General features: G+C 37.6%; 2 long non-coding RNA genes across 2 annotated transcripts in view; both read left to right on the top strand.

Annotated features, from left to right (window-relative positions):
• The first annotated feature begins 225 nt into the window (after nucleotides 1-225).
• The window catches only part of LOC105567261, a 122,741-nt gene continuing 100,798 nt past the window's right edge, over nucleotides 226-22,168 (top strand). Inside the window, exon 1 of the long non-coding RNA XR_001009340.1 lies at nucleotides 226-1,090. This is a non-coding gene — a long non-coding RNA (uncharacterized LOC105567261). The remainder of the gene's footprint in view (nucleotides 1,091-22,168) is intronic.
• Nucleotides 10,318-12,485, top strand: LOC105567258. Its single transcript, XR_001009339.1, has 3 exons — nucleotides 10,318-10,877; nucleotides 11,068-11,318; nucleotides 11,411-12,485. It is a non-coding gene; the product is annotated as an uncharacterized LOC105567258 (long non-coding RNA).

Below are 22,168 nucleotides of genomic sequence, written 5' to 3'. Positions count from 1 at the left end.
CTTTGTATTTATACGTCATTAATTAGACCGATAACAAAGTTAAGGCAAAAACGTGAAGTGTCACTCTTCTCGGTGATAGTAGCCTCATGGTACGCGATGAAGGAGGGAGACGAAACGAACAGAGGGAGAGAGACATATCGAATGTATTACGAGTCCATAGTGGAGGAAGAGAAGCACGGAAAGGGGGGATAAACTTGCATCACACGCGTAGAAACGGAGACATGTACACGGCCGTGGCGCGATAACGTCGCGAAACTCGCCTTAGTTCGTACAATACAAACAGCCCATGTCCACCTAGTCCGCTTCTGGAGCAGTTTCCCTTATTCGTCCGCGTCGATGTTCCATCGTCCGTTGTCTTTCCGTTTTTCCCATTAGATTTAACGCGGCCTGTTATTCCCGGTGCCGTCACGCGATAAACGCTACGTGCGATCGTACATGAGTGTGTGGGAATTCGTGTGCGCAAATGTGCATGTGCGAGCGTATGTGCCGTGGCGTCGATATGAAGGCTGGTCTTTGTGAAGTTTTCAACGGCGATTACGTGCCCGGTAATTTCGTCGCAAGCTCGACGAATCCGATCGTGAATCGATAAGCTCGATGTCGACGTTGGTCATTTCGCGTGCACTGATTAACGGACCCAAAAGACCAGTAGGTACCTCCCGATGAATGTACGACCAATTCATCTCGCAACGACATAATGCCACATTAATGCCACGTTGCGCTGGTGACACGCTCCCGAGTTCTTTGCCTGGTTGCGATTTACATGGGTGATTTCGAACAATCGATCGACACAGGAATCGTTTTGAGTGTCTCATAGAAGTGATATTCAAGTATTGTTCGTAATTTGCGCCACGGAGTTTTTGACGGAGTTCTCTGGGTGGGCACGCGAATACGCGTGTACATATTGCGTATATTCTGTGTGTGACGCAAACGTCAGCACAGATATGGTCGACGTCACCTGTTGCTGGCAATTAACAAATGCCTTGTGTTCTGATGACGGCTTTTATGAAAAGCAAGCCAGATCTTTAGAACGAGCGCTACATTGAGTCTACTATTGTCCTGACTTGTGTTCCATGTTTCTGCTGTCATTTTGGTGAGTCGTCATGGAAACTCGAATTTGATAAGTAAACGATCTAATCGAGAAATTGAAATTAAAAAATCTTGCAATAACTAGTTATCATTCATTTTTAGAACATCTCCGAGTGTTCCTAGAAAGATTGATGGTAAAGATAAAAATAAAATTGAAGGAATCAAAAGATTTACTCTTTTCCTTCCCATTGAAGTTGTATGTATAGTTATAACTACGCATTGTGAATTGTGAAATAAGATATTTTCATATCTGTGAATATATATGTATACTAGTTTCTTATAGTTTTATATAAATAGCTCTAAAGACCTTACATATGTGTAGATAACACATATTTTGATGTATTTAAAAACTTCTTGGTAACATAAAGTCATCATTATTTTCTGTGCCGTTACAGTTTAATGACAATAGTTATAATAAATACAACAAAAGCAGAATTATAACTTCCTTGAAATAATTTACATTTAGAATCAAAGGTTTAAAAAGTTTCAAAGTGTGAACAGTAAACAAAAAATTTTCATTTTATGCAATAATTTTACAATGCGATTATTATACATATATGCAATATAAACAATACATAATAAAGCCTCTAAATGTTTTCAAAATGTTTTCATAAATCGTTTACTTGTCACGTGAAATGTAAAGTAAATATTATTTGTTGCTGTTAACAATATTAATACACAGGTAAAGAAAAAATATTTGCACTATTCGTAAAAATCGCTGTTGATATTTTATATTTCAAAGTGCAGTTGTGATAATAATAAGTGAAATAAGTTCCTTTACACACAAATAGTTCGAATGCAAATTGTTATCTAATCTTCAGTTTACGCAACTCTTCACTCACACGACTCATGCTATCACAATTCTTATCATTTAGTTTTTTTTCGTATTTGTATAAACACTTTATAATATATGATTTATCGCTGCGAAACACAAAAATATTTATTAAAACAATTTTTTTATAACATGCAATTACTATAACATGCATCGTGATGTTTTTAATTAAAGTTAACAGTATCATTTAATATCTAAGAAATTGATTCACTAAATGTAGTATGCGTATTTATGAGGCTATCGTTTGATTCTCTCGATTTTTTATTATATGTATGTATATGTGAAATCTGTTTTTACTATAGTGCAATGAAATTATTTCTTAGTTGCGCAATCTCATTAGATTACCACATTTTAAAGTTTCTAAGATTTTACAATGATCATAAAGCTGTCAAAATCAGTTTAACAATCCAAATAGCACAGGTGATTGTTGTAAACTCCAAAAGTATTTACTTTTCAAAACTCTTTATGAATTAGCGTAATCTGTTCAAGAATTTTAAAGAATTCCTCTCCGGTAGTTCAACTCAGCTCAAAAAAGATACCATAAAATTAAACCTTTTGACTTCTTATGGAAGTAAATTAAAGTTGTTCTGAATACATAAACTTCCTTTTGTGTCCAAAGAACTTGGAATTGGGATAACGTAAAAGCGAATTTTTTTTAACTTTTAAGAATGTATTTAATACAGAAAATAGGATGGAAAAAGAACAATTTACTTTGACATTTAAGAATTCGGAAAGAATTCTTTTTGGATCTCGGAAGGACGGTCTCGCGATTCGGTTTCCTTGCCTTCTTGGTGTTGCGCAATTTAGAATTTCGCGAATTGATGCTGCCCGCGAGCTATCTTGGAAGTATGTGTAAATGTTAATCAATTTTTATCCCATTAATGTTGCTTGTTTGATGTGATTGTTACATTTCTCTTTTGCAAGGATTCTCACTATTTCTCTGACGAGTATTGTTACCCTAATTTGCCCATAGCAATTTTATGAGCAATCCAGATCCCCCCCTCTCTCTCTCTCTCTCTCTCTCTCTCTCTATATATTTTTCTTTATCGGATGCTCGCTTTTCTCCTTCTTGTTTCTATCTAAGCTATTCGATCGATAACTTTGGCCAGCGTCTCGAGGTGACGAGTTTGAAATTGATTCACGTTGGCAACCAAGCGGTGGTAGTTCCAAGGAAATGCGAATACGCCCTTGAACTCCGCATCAATAGAACTGGGCTTAGGCCACGTAAGCCTCGTTAGAATGGATGCCAGACGGACTTATAGTCAGGCTCACAATTGCCCGACGTTTATGGGTCGAATACATGCCGTTTTCTGTTATTACCTCTTGCCTACTGATCTCAATGTTGACGCTAAGTCGGTTAAAACTTCCTTTTGAGGTGGGGGAGAGGGGCAGTTCCGTGATCGACGATGAAAAGTTTACGTTATGAAAGTTTGAAGGAGAGGACGGCCGTTCCCGAACTCGGTCGAAAGTATATTCGACGTCGATATTGTAGCTTCAGAATTTATTCGCACATTAGAGACTCGCATTGGATTGCAAACGTGCCGCAAATATGATCGATGTATCTCTGACGACTATAAAGCATTCGGCATTATTATCCAGCGTGCGCCAGATTTCATTGTAATGACACGCGAACGTGCTATCTTTTTCAATGTCGGCGGTGGAAATCGGTTGACGATGACGACCGGGGAATATCGCTACTGTCGGATAGATACTAGATACGGCAGAGCGTGTCAGTAAAACGATCGATCGACGTTTATAGCCCGAATACACGTCGTTTCTCGTTATTAGTTATGACAGGCGATCTCGATGCCGGGCGAGTTTGCACATAATTCTGCATCATACGTCGCGCGGGTCGAATTTATCGGGACGACGTAACGAACCTCCCGTCAGCGACGAGAGAAAGCAGAGCGCAAGGAAAAAAGCTCTCCGCGTTTACTGCCCACCTAAAACCGGAGTAGTAAACCGGACGATAGCCAAGTACACGTTTTATTCGCCCCACGGAGTACTTTTCTTTGTAGCTGCAAATGTAAATGGAAGCAGATGGCAAGAGTGTCTCTTGCGCGTTAATAAGAAACGACCACGGTGGCCTTAAGTCTCTTCCGCGTGGCGAAAATGGTAGCACGTGTATGCGTAAGCTGTAGAGTTAAACTGGAGACAAGTTCAGGAGTAAGCTAACTTACATTTACTTTAGTTTGACTGACTTTTGGAAATCTATCTTCTTGTGTGGCAATACAAAAAGTACAAAGATTTGTAAATAACAGTGAAAATGTGATAAGATCGGTAAAAGATCGATTGAAATACTACAGATGTACACATTTACAATTAGGGATGAAAGTTCTATTTAAAGAGTTTATTCTGCGTTTCGTTGTTAAAATTTTTAAGTATCAAGTGCTGGATGATCATTTATTCATTAATTATTGACTGGAAATATTTGCATGTAGGTATGCTATGACGATAATATTCTAAACAAGATTTCCACTTAAAATATCTAAACAATATATGATACTCTACTTGTCACTTCTTTTTCTTCCCTTAACATTAAAACTACCGACGATTAACGTATACCTATCGCAATAATTTACATTACGTGTACATTTGTTAAAAGGGACGAAGCGGGAAAGAGTAAATTAATCACATCAATCATTTACAAATTGCAACACGGAAGCCACTAAAAAATCTCAAGAAAATGTGGCGCCGTAAATTTAATTAAAGTTAGGAGCCAGTCGTTTTGATAGCTTTGGCAGTTCTGGCGTTAACTCAAGCATTCACGTTTGCATTTATACTTGAAGTCGTACATTAATAGTGTGTTTCATCACCGGAAGGACACGCGTTGGAACACCTCGTTTCTACTAACTAGTGAGACTTAGGACGAATACACACTATAAATCTAAAGTAACTATAAAGCCTCACGTTCCACCACTGAGGGAGAGTTAAGTGAAGCCGTAAACCCATGAGCCCATGAATCCGTAATTCCATGGTCAGAGTTTATGGTTAGCTCCCACCATATTTACGGCTATCTCTTAAGTGTATTTGTGCAGATTAGAGGCATACAGTTGCCTTCATAAAGTACGTACGATTAACTACGCTTGGAGACTGATTCGTCCTAAACCTGACTGATTTGGCATTCGCTAGTGAATATCGACAGTCCACGTTATAGAAATAAATATAAATTTTATGTACAAATTTATTTAGCAGTTTAAGAGTTCCAGCTTTTATTCTAGTTCTCGGCTTAAGAAACCTATTTAGAGAACGCGAGATTGACAAATTGAAGCTGTGGTAAAGATAGGCAAGATATGCAAGATATAATAATTCTAAAGCGACGGTGATTAAGACAAAAATACAATTCAAAAATATAGTTTAATTGACAGTTATTTGGTCCAGCTGACAAACCTTGATGTACACGATATATGTTCATCAAGCTTTTTAATTTTGGTTTACTATGAAGGTATTTTATTGTCTCGTTTTAATTTGGTATAAATACAGTAGCAAATGTATCTCCGAGCCTGATTTCGAGGATATTGTTGTTCTGGAGATCAGTTGCATATGCGTTTAATAATTATGGCGCTTGGCACTGGCCACTGGTATCCACCGTGGTGGAAGTTTAAAGCAACGACCGACCGATAACGTTCTGTCGGAACTATGTAATCTTATTTGAAGCCCGGCGCTCTAATTACCGCGGTTGCTACCTATGCCACGAAAATATGATTCGCCTACCATCTCGTGTTTCCATCTCCACCCTGCTTGTACACACCCGTCTAACTATTACTGTAATTATTTTTATCTACGTATTTCAAAGGTCTCTTCGCCGAAATTTCTCGAGTCTAATAATAAACGTCCAGTTAAGAAATTCCATTTAGTAGATATTTATTTTTAACGCTGTATCAATAATAAATATCAAATTAATAATTATATTTTAATAGTAATTATCATTAATTAAAAAATGTTTTCAGGTTTGGTAATTTTATAAAATAGTAGGCTTTATTTTTAGAAAATAACATTAAATTAGTAGTTTATTAGGATTGCTAATTTTGCAGTTATAAAACGATAAACAATAATATAAATACTTCATCTTACTATCATGATAACGCAAAATTTTATTATTTTACTATTTTGGTCCCTACTGTATTTAAATTTTTATATGACGACAAGCGTTTATACGATATTAAAAGGTGTTTACGTGTATGCTCATGTTGATAAAATAAACGCGGCAACTAAGTTCGAGCTAAAATATAACTTCGAAACTTTCAAGCTTTCGAGAGAACAATATATAGAGAAATACGGGCACACAATATAGAAATTGAAACGTTGCCTTATCAACAGCTATTTTCATTCACATTGTGTTGCTTCGCCGCACGCGTTTATTTGCCGCGCGTGCCTTGTTAATTCCAATAAAATAATACATTCAATGAAGGAGTAGCTGCACATAGCGTAAATATATACGTGCATTGTACTGTTTAATTGTGTGTATATGGCGCGCAGACGGGAATTATTCATATGACGAATTTATATTTATATGCATAGCGGAAAATGCACAAACGCTTTTATCAAGCTGCAAATTCGACGAAACGAAACTGTGCATGGAAGAGGAGGCGTCTTATCTCCGTTGTGTTTTAATATACATTTCATATTAACATTTTCTGTAAACAAGGTAGGTAGGCAAAGCTTGTTTGGTCATACGAATGGTGCACGCCGCGTTATTTACCCGGGAGCAAGCATAGTATAATTATCGCAGTAATGTAATGCGTTCGGGTAATGGCTCGCGCGATTTAATGGAATTACTATTATAACTTGGCGAGCTAGGTCCGTTACCCCTTCTATCAAGGAACGGGGGCGAAATAGCAACCTCGAATAATTCGCGGGTACGCACTCAGCCGCGCGATATTGCCGCATTTCGACGAGATGCGACGTTCGCCGTGCATTGCAAGTCCGTAAATAACTTTCGGTTCGAGTGATGCGGGAGATCGTGTTGCTCCGATGACTGTCTTCCGCAGCGCGGTAAGTCAAAACGCGATGAGCATTATGAGAGCCGTCGTAGAGACAAACGAGACGCCTTGCTTCTCTTGAACGCGCTCCAAATCTTTGTTCGCGCGAGTGTCTCAATTATTTTCGACTGTTGTCGCTATATCCATTTTAACGACGACGCAGATCCAACGTATAATTCTATATTAACTAACGGTTTTCTTCCGCCGCCAATCGTAATGCGTGTAAATTAATAATAGTGACGTTATTACGTCGACAATCAAATATTATAGTTGGAAATACGTTAGCTCGTAACATACATATGCACGTGTGTGTACAACTAATATGTATGTGTAACAGCTAACATATTTTTCCACCTATAATATTTGAATGTCGACGCAATAGCGTCACTGTTATTAATTTACACATATTGTAATATATATAACGAGAGGTTATTGAGAGATAATTGAAAAAACCCTAGTGAGAGAAATCACGTCTTAATCACTGATAAAGTTTAACCACGTAAATCAAACTGTAATTTTAAAAATAAATAATAAGCATTGGGAACTAAAGGACGAGTAATGAAGGAGTGATTTTTTTTCCTCGATGTTAAATCACTTTAAGAACAAAATTTTAGCATATTTTTTAGTGCCATAGAAACATTAAATCATTGTTGAAAAGAATGTATTAAAAGAAAGAATAATAATTAAAAGATAAAAATAATTGATTAAGCTAAAAATTTTTAAACTTTACTATGTACATGTGTCTTTAAGTTCTTCTCAATTAATCTCTAATTGTGCCCTTTTATTCTTTTATTAACGAAAGAGAATATATTTTAAGATGCCGAGACGACGTCTCCTAGGACCTGTTCTTAATCGTTTAAGTATAATGCATTTAAGTTGAATGTTAAATTTAAGCATAATTAATGCATTTAAATATTTTATGGAAACTTGTCAAACCAGACATTAATTGTCCAATTGCCTAACGTGCGATATGTACCATCCATTTGGTTTCCAAGTAATCTTTCAGAGAAGGACGTCAGCTCTCCTTATTTCCGAGCACTCGATTCTATGGATCGATGAACGTGGAAATGGTATGGCAGGAGGGGGAGAGGGTGCAGAGAAGAGGGAGTTTCAATACGAGGATAGAAAATGGGCGCGTAATTAATTCAGTGGATACGAATCGATTCCGGCCGGTTCACTATACTCGGCGAATCGTCAAGACGTGCACGGGTTTCCGTGTCGCGGCGTTACATCGTGGAATTTTGTATCGTACCGGAAACTCCTTTTTCTAATTGCGGGAGACAATTTAATCGACCGAACCTCGTAACTTATGAATGACGTTCGTGCCGTCTGCTCCGTCTTACGGATGGAAAGTCTACGGAGAATAAGGGCCAATATACTCGTATGTATATAACATGTAGCATGCTTGGCAGCCAGCAATCGCTTGTGCAGTTTTAAACACATAATTGCCTTTAGCTTAAATACCATTCCATCTGCCATATAACACTGGGTCGGCCGGAAACATTTTACGAAAGGTCAGTTTGCTTTCTGGTCCGCGGTCAAGCTGTCATTGATGTCTCTTCGTAACACGTGATGATAGCATAGAAAAAGAAGTGTACCACGTCCCGCGAGAAACCTAAATCGCTCGTTTGGCGATGCTAAATTACAACTACGATGAAGAAGATCGACCGCTCACTTGACCTCTCGCGTGGCAAATTTAATCTTAAACGAGTAAACATAAAAATTACATAGTTGCATTTAGTATTATCTAACTAATTTAGCATCTGCATTACACAAAGCTACGTTAAACGTACAAACCTTTACAAACATTTAATTTTGCATTAATGAAGGAAACAGTGTTACGATAAAATTACAAATTATAATTACAATAAAAGTATATATAACGTATATATTCAACGTTTATCTAAGTTACAAATATTTAATATTGAACATATTTACGTTCGTTATTTATTTGTTAGAGAAACATAAAAGATTTTATTACTTTCACGGAAAAGCCACCGCGGTTGAGATGGTAAATGAATACCGCTCGATCGATTGTGCGAGATACGATTGTGATGCCTAATCCGGATATAAATACGAGATTATTCGAGTGATTAGCGTTTGGGTGTTGGTAACGCCAGGTGATTCGCTATGTAGCCGCGCGTTCAACTTGCGTACATAATTAATGCCGCTCGCGCGCGAATATACGTTCTCGTTTGCGCAGCATGATTAACTTGTCCATATCTGAGAATAATCTTGGAGCACTCTAAGAAGTAATGGACGAGGCAACGCTCGTAACTTGACCCTTATCAGGTCAATTGCGTTCATCAAATTTACCAGATATATTTCAAATGTATTCCAGATTTTGTCCAACAAAATCGTAACTTGACCCTTATCGGGTCAATTGCGTTCGTCAAATTTACCAGATATATTTCAAATGTATTCCAGATTTTGTCCAACAAAAACTCCCATAGTATCTTGCGTCGCGTATCATAAAATTATTATTAGAAAGTAACAAGGGCAGAGCGTTGTGCGTGAGTCAACTTTATTTAACTTTGATTAATATTGCGATATACCCTACGTTCCGCTTCTGCTTTCAGCTACCTTCAGCGACGCGGAAACAGGTAAATTAGTAATCTCGCGTTTTCCGTCTAACATAAAATCCGTCTAACAAAAAAAAACTCGGTCAATATGTATAATTTGCGAAATATCCGATCAGGAAGTGGATTGATCGAAGTAGAGCCGAAACATACGACTTGTAGTTTGTATTACAATTTAAAATTAAAGTTAAATAGTTGATTCATCATAAAGAACCATGTTTGACTCTTAAGACCTAGTTTTCCCTTGTTACTCCTTAATTTTAATATTGAGATAAAACTATCTCTAATCCTAATAGAATTACATTACTTCCAAGAAGTAATTTGAAACCATTGAGATAAGAGGAGTATGGATTAATATATATGTATAATATGTATATATGTATGCGTAATATGTACAATTGAATGCATTAATACAGTGCAACGATTGCGTTCCACGATTAAATTTCTCTGTAATATTCAAGAAACGTATTTTTCCGCTTAATACTTAATAATGTAGCTCAACTATTTTATTTTATGGAAGCGGGGAAAAATCAGCGAGTCCTCTCATTAGATCCCTTTGCAAACGTGAGCGCATTGGACACCGTTAATGCGTTCGCTTATACAAAATGTAAATTATCCAGCATACAAATGTTGCAATTCTCTCCTGTGTTTCAATGACGGACTTATGTATATATATATATTTTTTTAGAAATATTTCTAGAGAGATCGGCAAGTGCTGTAACGTCTTAACTTTCAATACAAAACATTACATTTAAATGTAATGTAGGACTTATCGTAATTAATCAATTAATTAAACCATTTCGGTGATTATAACAACAGGTATAATTTGACGATAACCACGTATCACGGCGACCCCGAACGCTTTAATTCACATGGTCAAATTGGCCGATAAGGCCGGCCTATTCGCGGAGTATACGATAAAGAAGTAGATTAACGATCCCGTTTCTTTATACGATGCAGGAGTTTCAGATGATTACGGGAAGCCCAGAACGTCGGGTAACGCCAAGGTTCAGCGATATCGTGAGTCACAGTAACGATAACTGCACGGACGCCGGCACGACGAGAGCGCAGTATTGAATTGCAATCTTCAGGAATGGCGTCTCGATGCATCGGTGCGCGCCCGCCGTAACAAGATTAGCGAGTTTCAAGCAGCCGAGCGCTACCATATTCTCTTTTCGGCACGATCCCTTCGCGCAAATCCCGGGTAAAATCAAATCGAGCGTTTTGCATTGTTCGCCATTCGAGAAGAGCACTTGCCGCATGTCGCCTCGCGATCGCTTTACCATCCGCGGACTTGGCAGTCGAAAACGAATCAGATGTAAACAAGCATTTTGCATTCCGATTTATCAAAGTACCACGTGATGTCTCGCGCTTTCCTACCTGCACGAGAACTTATGGGTTAGACGTATAATAAAATACATATATTTAATTGAGTGCATATTTTCTGTATATTATTTTTGAATTTAGTTATAAAAATGCAAGTATATCATACGGTAAATTGCATTAGTTCCATTCGTAAATCGAAAGTTTTTTTTAAATAGGTAATCTTGATTTTATCAGATCAGATATCTAATCATTTTTTTAACAGGTCGGATTTCCTATTATGAAAGTACACCTATAAGGAATTGGATTGAAATTGCACAATTCTTCAATTTATGGTAAAGTAATTCCTGAGCTGACAAAAAATTGGCGGAAAAAGGTCGCGGTATTAATATTCCTGGAAAAATGCGATTGGTACGATTTAATCTCGACGAAACTAGAACGGAGACCATATCGATCTTATGCAATCGATGCGCATACGTTATGCATTGACGTTGACATGCCGTGTCAATCCATTTGGTAAGCTCTTTGATATGTCACGATGGGTTGTTATTGATTATTAAGCTCTCTGACCATATGTTCTCCATTTTTTGTATACTCCATGTTTTTAGATTTTCATGCAACTTTTAAATATTTAAACTGTGGACTTCATCATTAAAGAGAAATGATATAACAATCATTGATATTAAATTATGATTTATATTAAATGTAAAAAGTGTAATTGTGACTAATAAAACAAAAGTAGTAAAAGTTTTAACATTAAACGATAATCTTGTTCGTTAATAGAAAATATACGCGAGGTTAATCTGCGCAAGAATAATGAGAAATCGTTTAATGATTTGTTGCCCGTGTAAAACGTGCCTTGCATGGTAATTCAGAATGCGATCGCGGATGCAACACGATGTCCACGAATGCGCACAACACACAGAACTCCGTAGGCTCGCTTTGTAATTAGTTTAGACAGAGGTGTTGCGGTCGCGGAGATCGCGTGACGTGTTGCCTACACGTTTTAATTGCTAGGGTGGTTCCAGCATTTAGGCAAGTCTTGATAAGTAGGCGGGTCAGAAGGGCGGACGCGATAACGAACAGCAGGGGTTCGTTCGGGGTGAAGCACTCGCATCGGATATTCCAGCAAGTTGTATCGATGCACATCAGATGCGACGAGGATGCTCATCACCGATGCATGAAGTTTACGCAATTGACTTATCGATATTGAATCATCAGTATTTGCATGCGTCAATTGATGATTTAGGTCGCCGTAATAATGGCATTGATTGTAGTTAATGTCAACTTTTTACTTTGTAGAATTGTTGCACAATTCAAAAGTATATTCTTTCTGTGAGAAGACAACTATCTTTCTGATGTAATGTAATTTAAATACAATATAAATTTATTATGTTACTAAATCGAATAATAGAGGGTGTTATATATTATTATATTAAATTTTGGTCAAGTATTATGGATAATTAATAATAGTTATTAATTCACACAGGGGAAAAGTAACTTTATATCTGCGATTATAAAACAATAATGATTTTCATCATTTTCCATTTTCCAATGTGGCTCAGCTTTTCAACAATTACGTACAGTTATTAACGTTGTATCCTTGTAGTTATTTCACTAGTGTATTAATTTCTAAATTGATTACATTTGAAATCGTCCATTTTAAGACGTAGTCCGTAATTTACAGCAATATTTAGCATATTTTCAGTGGCGAGTAACGCTTACGCAAGTTTTATTATTTGCGCATCGCGGGAGTATAGGTAGTGAGGAAAAATTTATTTTCGTGCCTTCCGAGTGACACTACTGACGGCATTGCTCCAGGCTGGATTCCGCCACCTGATTGGCGTTTTTAATTTTCCATTCATCCGGGCGTAGTAGAGCCCGCGGGGCACCCGACGTTTTACGTGCAAATCCCACAGTGCACCCGCACTGTGCTCCGATTGCGTAGGTACGCGCTTAATAAAATCGGGGGAAAAATCGTCCACGTTGCAAGTACGCCCTGTCTCATTCGGATGGACGTCACCGGAAGGCATGTAATTTATTCGACGTTCATGTAGGAGAAAGTACGTATCAAAATATAATTCTAGTATACCGCGTATATGAATAAGATGCTACTTTTCTATTTTTTTCACTTTAATATAAGTTACTGATTATCAATAATCTAAACGATATTAAATGTATATATTAATAAAAAGTTGAAGAATGATGAATACTCTCTCATTACAACATTCCCCGAAAGAATTTAAAGAAGTGAAAGAAAAGTAAAAAAAGAATTTAAAAGTGATAAATCAATGTAGCAAATTGTGTAAATCATAAATCATTTGAATGAAAGTTTAGAACATTTTCACAATTATATTTCAATGATATAACTTGATTAAGTAATATAAGTTCTTACGTGTAAACGGTAATAAATTCGATAAACTTTATGAGAATTTCTGTGCGTACTGTAAAATCTTTAAAAATTTACTTACACACAACGTATAAATGTAGTAATATTTTATTAAACTAATAATTTATAAGAGATAAACATGGATTTTATTAGTTGTGTATTTAACATTTCGTATTCCCGACACGGAAATTAGATTATCAAGAAATGCAAGTTTGATAACGTATTATCAATTCACGTTTAATTTTTAAACGTGATTATTATAATATTTGTAACATACTATCTGAAACTATCTTTAACTGTGATATCATTTTTATCAAATGACAACTTCACTTTGTTTTATAATATTATCAGTTAACAATAATGTTACTCTTGAGATGTATGTTTTTTCCAAATTAATTTATTATAGCAAACAAATTATCTATGCACTAAAATCCCTCGCAATTTTGTCATCGCTGTATTAAATATTTTTTTTATAAATTCTAAAGTCTCGAGGCGCCACAAGGATGAAAATTTGAGTACTTGACATGTCTCACTAATCTCGTTCACGTCACGCAACGTTGCAGACGTCACAGTGGATATCACGACGGTGATGTCGTTGACATCTATAACACGTCGGGGTGCTCGTCATTGTTCTCACGCCACTTTCTTCATTTAGCATAGATAACTCACATGGAGTAGTAACGATTTTTATACTATATTGCGAAGTCACTTTATCGCGTTGCTTGTAATAAAGGTCAGAGGTTTTAATTCTAAAGGTAAATGCTGTATGATTTCTCGAAGAAAGGGAAAATGTACTACCACTGCTCACTTGACTATCCTATCTATTATATCTACATATTTATCTGCGATCGAATTTTTAACAAATTGTGATTTTCAAAGATAGCTCTCAAGAAATTGAGTTTTGTTTAACGAATAATTATCTAAACCCAAAATTGAGAATCTGCCTGGAATAATTACATCAAAATGCCCTAAAGAATATAACTTGAACCGCTGCATTAAAATCACCATGGCTTCCATAATCTAGGAAACAAATGTAGATAACGGTGCTTTTAATAAATTCTGTAACTTAATAATATCCGTTTAAAACGAGGGCTCGCAGCAAGTAATGTAATTAATTTGACAGTTGCTTCAAGGCAGTCGCAGTCCCTTCAACGTTCTCGCGAACGAGGATTGTTTCCGTCGAGCGTCGCGAAATCAGCCTTGTCTTTGGCGTGCGAGCATCCGCGCGACCGTCGCGTCGCGCGGGAAGATGAAAACCCGTAGCAGAGTCGGAGCCGTCGACGTCGAGAATCTTGTCGTCTGCGTGGCGACGATGGCGGCACTCGAGAAATACGTCGTTGCCTAATGCCACGACTTTCACGAAGCGTGAGTAATACGTATTGTGGCCCGCAGTCGTGTCGTGATTTTCACCGTACAGACGCGCCGGTGTTCCCGGGGGCGGTCACGTCTTGCGCGAGATTCAATTTGCCGCTAACCTCCGCTCCCCCGTGCTCTCACCGTTCCGTTCCCTCATTCTCGTTGCCGGCAACCACCAGCCACCGCCACCACCACCACCATCACCACTGCCACCCCCGAGGTCTCCCGCTCTAACGCGCGTCTCTTTTGCCGCTCGTTTCATCTCACTTTCCCCCGCTCCCCCCCAACAACCCCCGTTCGCCGGCTCAAATCGGTATGGTAGTATAAACGAGCGTTCGAGGGGGCGGGCAAAAGGATTTCTGTTGGCCTGGCGTGACGCGGATCCAAGATTTCTATGGGGAAGTAAAAAATTCATCGTTGTCCTCCCACCCTCGGCGACACGTGGCATCGTGCCGGGATTGCGGAGAGCCGGGTCGAGCCTCCTGAGGATCCTTCCCCTCACGTGACCGGCCCCGTTGCCCTTTCATGCGCACGAAAGAGATTTTCTCGATCGGGGAAAATGAGTTTACGTGCAGTGGTAATGTTTAACGTTTCGAGGCGCACATGACAAAGCCGACAATCACACTTTCAAGAGAGAAAAAGGAATTTGCAAAAGAGAACAAAATGAAAGCTAAATCTCGCCGTGTCAAACTTATGAGAAAACTTGTCATTCTCTATATGCACGCATTAATTCATTTTTCACTTGATGTATCTTGCGACTTTTCCCTTCCCTTTAGCGACAAATCATTTTTCAGAGGGTTTTACCACTAAACGTATTTGCATTGAAATATTCAGCTTGCTTTTCTGGTCGCACTTGCTTGTTTATGAGATGTGTTTGCTTCTACAAGACTTCAAAAATTATCGATCCATTTTCTGTTATCTCAAAACAACGCGCCGTGCAAATTTCATAACGTATGAGTAAATTAAATTGAGGTGGCCATCGTGTTTTGATCTTCTATGTTTCAGATTGGCAAATACTCTCATAGTATTTGTTCGGTGTGTGTGTGTGTGTGTGTGTGTGTGTGTGTGTGTGTGTGTGTGTGTGTATGTGTATATCTCTTCTGTACTTTATTCGCACAAAATCATAAGCGTGATAGTGACTTCAAGTATTGAAAAAATATTTACGGATAAATAAAGATTTTTGTTAATGAAAGTAAATTCTGCTTATAGAGTCAGAAAGAATAATCTCCAGAAATGGATGCACAAATCGGATACATTACGTCAAACTGCTGTATTCATTACTCGATCTACAGGAGGGCAATAATCGATTCTCTAATATGTGTTTTGTTTGTTCAATACCAACGGTACAATTCAAGATCAAAGCTAAATTTGTGATTCTCATATCAATTCCATTCAATTTTTGTGTAGAAATATCAAATTTGTTACATTTATAACATAAATATGGAATATGTAATATAAATAAATTTTTTTTTGCAAAACGAAGTATACTATCACAAATTACTCTGTAATTATCATTGCGTTATAAACAAAAAGTTACGCACGTTATATATTTGAAGCGATACTCTAAAATAATAGACAGTTAAAAATGTATTTTGCACACAAGAAGAATAAGATCAAGTAAAAATTGAAGAGAATCCATAAAGAAGAATGCACGATACGGACGAAAATAGTTAGTAGTATGAGATTCGGTTAACATTTTTAATCCCACTTATTTAATCAGCGGTCCAGCCATTCTGATGCAACGATGTAAGTCGGGTCTTCTTGTACGCGGCTTTAAAACGAGGCAATACCACTAATGGATTTAAGCACGGTTTCCTCTAAGCCGGTCAGTCGCTACGCCAGCGAGCGTGCTGGATACTCGGTGGAAAGGGCGAAAAAAGGGCAAGAGAGAGGGGAGGGGAGGGGAGAGAGAGAGGGAGAGAGAGAGAGAGGGGGGGGAGAGGGAGAGAGAGAAAGAGAGAGAGAGATGCGCGGTCATGCGCCAAGTAGCGAAAGGAGAAAGTGGAAATCGCCAAAACGGTCAGACGCGGCGCAAGTAGTAAGGCCCTGGGTACGCATCAGACACGCGCTATAGCCTCTCACTTTCGAAAGTTGCCGGGCTAGGAGCTTCGGTCGACGAGCAAGTGATTACGTTAAAAGCACTTTACACCTATTTTCCTCCACCGACACTATACTTATGGCGCCGCAGGCGATAAAATACAAAGTAATGCGTTATAAGTCGAACGCGACTCACGTTTGCCGGCTCACGATCTCCTTGCCGCAATCTTCATTTCCCATTTCTTCGGTTTCTCGCTTCGCTTTTCGATAAGCATGTTTACTGCAAGAGCGAATTTATAACGATCGACCGTTTATCTTATTCGGATAAATATTTTATATTGTAGATTTAATGAGAAGATTGTTTTTACTAGGAATAAAAACTCAAATTATTAAAAATATTCTTCGCTCGTCAACTAGAAATAAACGTCTAAACATATAACGTTTATTTTTGTTAAAAAGTCTTATTTAAATAAAATTTCAGTGCAAAAGATAAATCTCAATTTATAATAATGAAAAAAGTTCGGAAGCAGGTAACAGATTGTTTCCTGCAGTATGAATTTAATTCATTACATTTCGGTTAATTATATTTTTGAAGTGTATCTATTTTACGTAATAGAGGATATTGTTAATATTAATAATATTAACGTGAAGAAGATAGTACTTGAAGAAAATAAATTTTAAAAAATATATAATTGCTTCGCATCGTTCATCAATTACGCTTTACCTGCCACTCAACTTTCATCTCTGCTTTCTCTTCCATTGAAACTTTTCTACTTTTTTTCTATCAACTTTTTATTTTTCATCGGGATATCAATCCAATCTCGTTTTGGATGGTCAGTGTTGCGGTCAGATCTCCTTACGGTAATCAACGAGCTCTTCCGTTGATTTTCCCGTTTCTATCGTTTATTTTTCCCTTCACGTCTTACTTCCCGCTACAGTAACGCTCGACTCTTCCTTTTACACGCGTTGATCTCGAGGCAGCCTTTTCGTTCTCCTACGCCGCCGCCCCGCTTCTCTACCGCCGATCGCTTCCGCCTCCCGTAATTTCCTCTCTTCCTCCTTTTCCGTTCTTCCTACTCTCAAGTTTTTATCGGCGGATACGAGCCGGAATGGCCTCTCCTCTCAGCTGTGCTCCACCTTCTCGTTTCACCTCCGCAACGCTTCACGGCGTGTCTTAACAAGAGAATCAATGTCTCTGATTACGTTTCCTCACACGCGACCGCGTTTAATCCGCGCGCGGATATATCCGACGTGTCAATTACAGTATAGTCGGCGTGCCCCTTATTATGGGGTTGACGTTCGTGACCTGTTTGTAAATTTATAAGGAGATACCGTGCAGAAGGAGAGAATTTACGCCGTACTGGTAAGGGTGGAGCCGAACGAGGCCGGTCGAAAGGGGGCGAGAGATGGTGACCCGTAGATACAGTTGCAAAACTTCGAGGGGGTCGCGTTTCTCGCGCCTCGACGCCAGGTAATTCTCGAGAAACATGGCTCGAAATTATGTATAGCACGCGAAACGAAAATATTGAACGGCGAGAGGCTCAAATCGATGACAAAAATAGTAGGTACGTGCGTAAAAACAATTGATAGGAGGCTTTAAACGTCGACTATAAAACAATATGTGATAAATCATTATCTCTTAATTTTCTTCTGCATTTTTTTAGACATAAATAATCGTTTATTAGTGGGAAATGCTACTGTTTAAGAAAATAGTATTTTTGAATTTTATTACCACTTTTGTGGTCCAGGTTAAAAATTAATAAATCTATTATACGTGAAGGTACGAGCGCTCTAATATCGATAGACGTTCGGATGTTCTGAGAACAGACAACAATTTTGTCTCAATTGCACGCTTTATAAGTGAATAATTCACTAATTAATTTTTCCCAGTCGATTGTATCTGAACAATGTAATCAAATTAGAAGTTTTTTCATCGTCGGCAATCCCTCTCGTTTTCTTATTTTCTCCGCACCTTTCACTTCGCCCTCGTCTTACCGACCCATCGTTTACTCACCCTTAGCCCTGCATGGAATTACGGCACGCCACATCGCCGTCGCGTTTCTTCCTTAATAAACGTCGACAGCGATAATGTGCCTCATAGTGCGAGGGATATTTAGCGCACTTTGCGTTGTAAGCTCGTTGAACGTGAATACTTGCGACGTCCGACGTTCCGTCTTAGTTCGTTGCATGTAATGTTAAGCTCGTAATTGCCATAAAGTAGATCGTAAAACTTGGTTCTTCCATGGAGCCCTGTCTATTATACGCCCTCAGAATTTTCAAGTCCGCGTCGGGTAATTTTCCACTTCTACCCTACTTTCATACGACTCGAAAGTAATCCCCTTGTTGCTCACATAGCTTCTTAAATATGGAATATCGACTAAATGTACTAAAGCGCGTAAGCTGCCAGACGACCCAGGGAAACAAGACGATAGAGAAAAGTAAGATTTGTTTTTACGCTGTCTGCGTAGGCGAGACAGAAAATCCAAGACTCAATTTTGAACTTAACAATAAGACGATTTCTTGACCGGTTTTAATTTTCTTGTTTCTTTTTTTCTAAATAATTCTTAGCTTTTTCTTAATTATAATATTTTTCGAATTATATGCGAGTAAGATGGAATACTTGTTACTGTTAAGCCTGTCCCCAGTTGCATAACTGTAAGAATAAATTGGAAATTCTGCTTGTATGGAATTTCATCTTTAGTTATCCAAAAATATCTAATAATTCTAATGTTTAATAAATAAATCTAATGTTAAATAAGTGATGTTACAACGTGATCTCTGCGAACATCTATTCCTTCAAATTCCAACTTTAAGCTTACAAAAGAATCTATCAATAAAAGTGTAAGGAGCATACGTTTGAACATACATGTAGCAGTTTTACGATATTCCATATATTTTTTATGTCATGAGATAACACATTTGTAATATAGAATATTATACACAGGATTAAAACTGAACTGGGTTATGGCTCTTTTCAAAGTAGAAATATAAGTAGAAGAAAATCTGTCACTCACAAAAGCATCGACCTGAGATAATTGGAAGATCGATATTATCTTCGATACTTATTTTATGAAATTACCTTTTTGCTCAATTGCAAGTATTCAAGTGTACTTAAATACTCAAATATACTACCATGCTATTTTAAATATACAGAGGAAAGTTCCATATTATGAGATAGTAGAGTTTTGGCTAAATTAATAGGCATTATTTATTGGTTTCATCGTGAATGTAATGCTCTTGGAGGGAAATTTGTTTAGTGGAAAATTCATTGTTAGATCGTGTAAGCGTTGAGAATAAAGATTTATCATAAACTTTTGATGTTGAAAATCCACTATCTCATATTAGAAGCCTATCTCGTATTAGAGGACTTTCCTCTACTTCTTTTTAACACTTTTTTTATTTTCATAGCATTGTCAAGTTAGTCAGCAGTCAATCACATTGAAACAAGTTGTCACTCTCTCAGGTTACTTTCGAAAATCAATTCTTGCAAACACATGTTTTCGAAAGCCTCCAGAAGAGAAAAGTCTTTTCGATTGCCACGCCCGAATACTTTTATAGGCAAAGTAAAAAGAACATTCGATTTAAACTAAAAAAGTATACAATTCGGAAAACATGCAGTTGTATCTTATAAGCAAGGACGTCCGCAGGAAGACAAAGGAAGCAATTTAATAAACAATGAAACAATTGCTCTTCCTCTGATGAAGAAGAAGGATTTATATACCAAAAAGTTTCCGAGTCGAAATTTTGGTTCTATGTTGAACCTTTAATTCTATTATACAGTAGAACCTAAGACAATAAAAGAGGTCGAACTGCAAGTACAAAATTTACTCCTACTTTTAAACTGATAGTATCAGAAATTTCTACTTTTGCCAATTTAGCATTAAAGCAGGTCATTTTAAGTAGGAGCTAAAGTAAATTGGTACAATTAAAGATTCAAGGGAGGAGTAAAAAAATACAATGTCATCAAAGTAGGTTATTGCTGGACTATGTAGATGTATAGATCAGCTAGGTAGTTGTAAATTATCCTTAAAAGCGTCAAAATGGTACCAAAATTTCGACTCGGGTAAGAATTTTAATTTTGGAAGTTACATTTGAATCATGCTCACTCCTGGAAAAAATCCCCCGGACGCCTCTGCTTATAAGAGCACAGGTGCATTGTTCGACAAAAAAATCATGTCAATAAGAGATCATGTTAAACAGTGAGAGATTTTTTAATCATTTTTTATCCCTTACTTTAGGAACGAGCTATAGCTCAGTCCAGTTATTAGAATCATCTTGGATGTATTAAAAGTCCCATTAATCCTCAGACCTACTATGGTAGGTAGATACGGTTTTAGACTCAATTTCGACGGATTACTGATCCCACAAGCCCCTTCGTTAACCGAAAAGTCTTTGTGATCGGCAGCAATAGACAGCGTCCCGCGGCCCGGACTTTATCCTCCAATTGCCGAATACCAAATTTATCGGGTAAAACGTCGACGATATACGTGGCCCGTGTGGCGTGCTGGCGACACGTGTCCCGATAACGGACGCGCGGGCCACGCCGCAAACTCATTACGGAAACGAATCGGCCGATCTGGGTCGTTCGATTCCCCTAACGACGTTGTTCGCATATAAAGAATTCAGCGTTAACGTGTACCCGCCGGGTCGTACGTGCGCGCAGCTACTGGAAACATTACGTTTAATTATGTGGCTAAATATCCAGCCACGTGGTCGCGATTAACGATGCTAATGCTCCGGTCCGTGCACGCGACCCGCTCTACACCCGCGATTGGCTCTCGCCTGTAAAACGATTAGTTGTACTCCTGAACACCGTAAATACCGCCTTCGTCTTGGCCATTACGGTAAAATTAGCGCGAGGGAAAATGGTCTCGTGACCATTGCACTATTGTAATAACTGTGGAATTCTTAAACATTTGTCCTGTAATTGTGTAATATCTGTATTTCGAACATTTACTGCTATGAGCGTTTGATATGAGGTTCCATTTTGAATATTAAAGATCGCAATTAAACTGGTAATATGTATGTATTAAAAAATAGCGGTCATAGAGATCATGAAGTGATTATTTATTTATAAAAATTTACATATCGTCGGCCTAATTCGAAAACCTTCGAACTCCAATTTTTGACAGAATTGAGATATTTATTTCGGCAAATTTATCTTGAGATTTTGTACCGTTTAGAAAAATTATAAAGAGTAATTTTTTATTAAAAAAATTAAAAATCTTGGGGAAAAACAAAACTTTTTTTTATTCTCCTACCTCTTAATTTCATAGTTATCCAAGGTTACGTGAGACAGGCACGGTTTTTCATTTTCTGGTTAATTTTTAAAACAGAAGTTAGTCGATTCTCTGTCTCTTCTTAGATAATAACATAAAAAAAGTGGAGAATTGGCTAACTTCTGGTTGCACAGTTAATCAGAAAACTGGACCTTAGAAGGTTTTCTATTAATTAGGCCGACGATGTCTTCCTATTATTCATTCATATGTATATTTACAAAATCATGATGCTGAACGCAGTTCTTTAAGATTTATCTTGATCTGGTTTTATATTGATCGGATTTAGATAGTCTCGGTTATATTAC

This window comes from Vollenhovia emeryi, unplaced genomic scaffold (genome assembly GCF_000949405.1).
Source record: "Vollenhovia emeryi isolate VEMERY1.0 unplaced genomic scaffold, V.emery_V1.0 DF939139.1, whole genome shotgun sequence".
Taxonomy (NCBI): domain Eukaryota; kingdom Metazoa; phylum Arthropoda; class Insecta; order Hymenoptera; family Formicidae; genus Vollenhovia; species Vollenhovia emeryi.
This window is presented reverse-complemented; position numbering and strand designations above follow the sequence as displayed.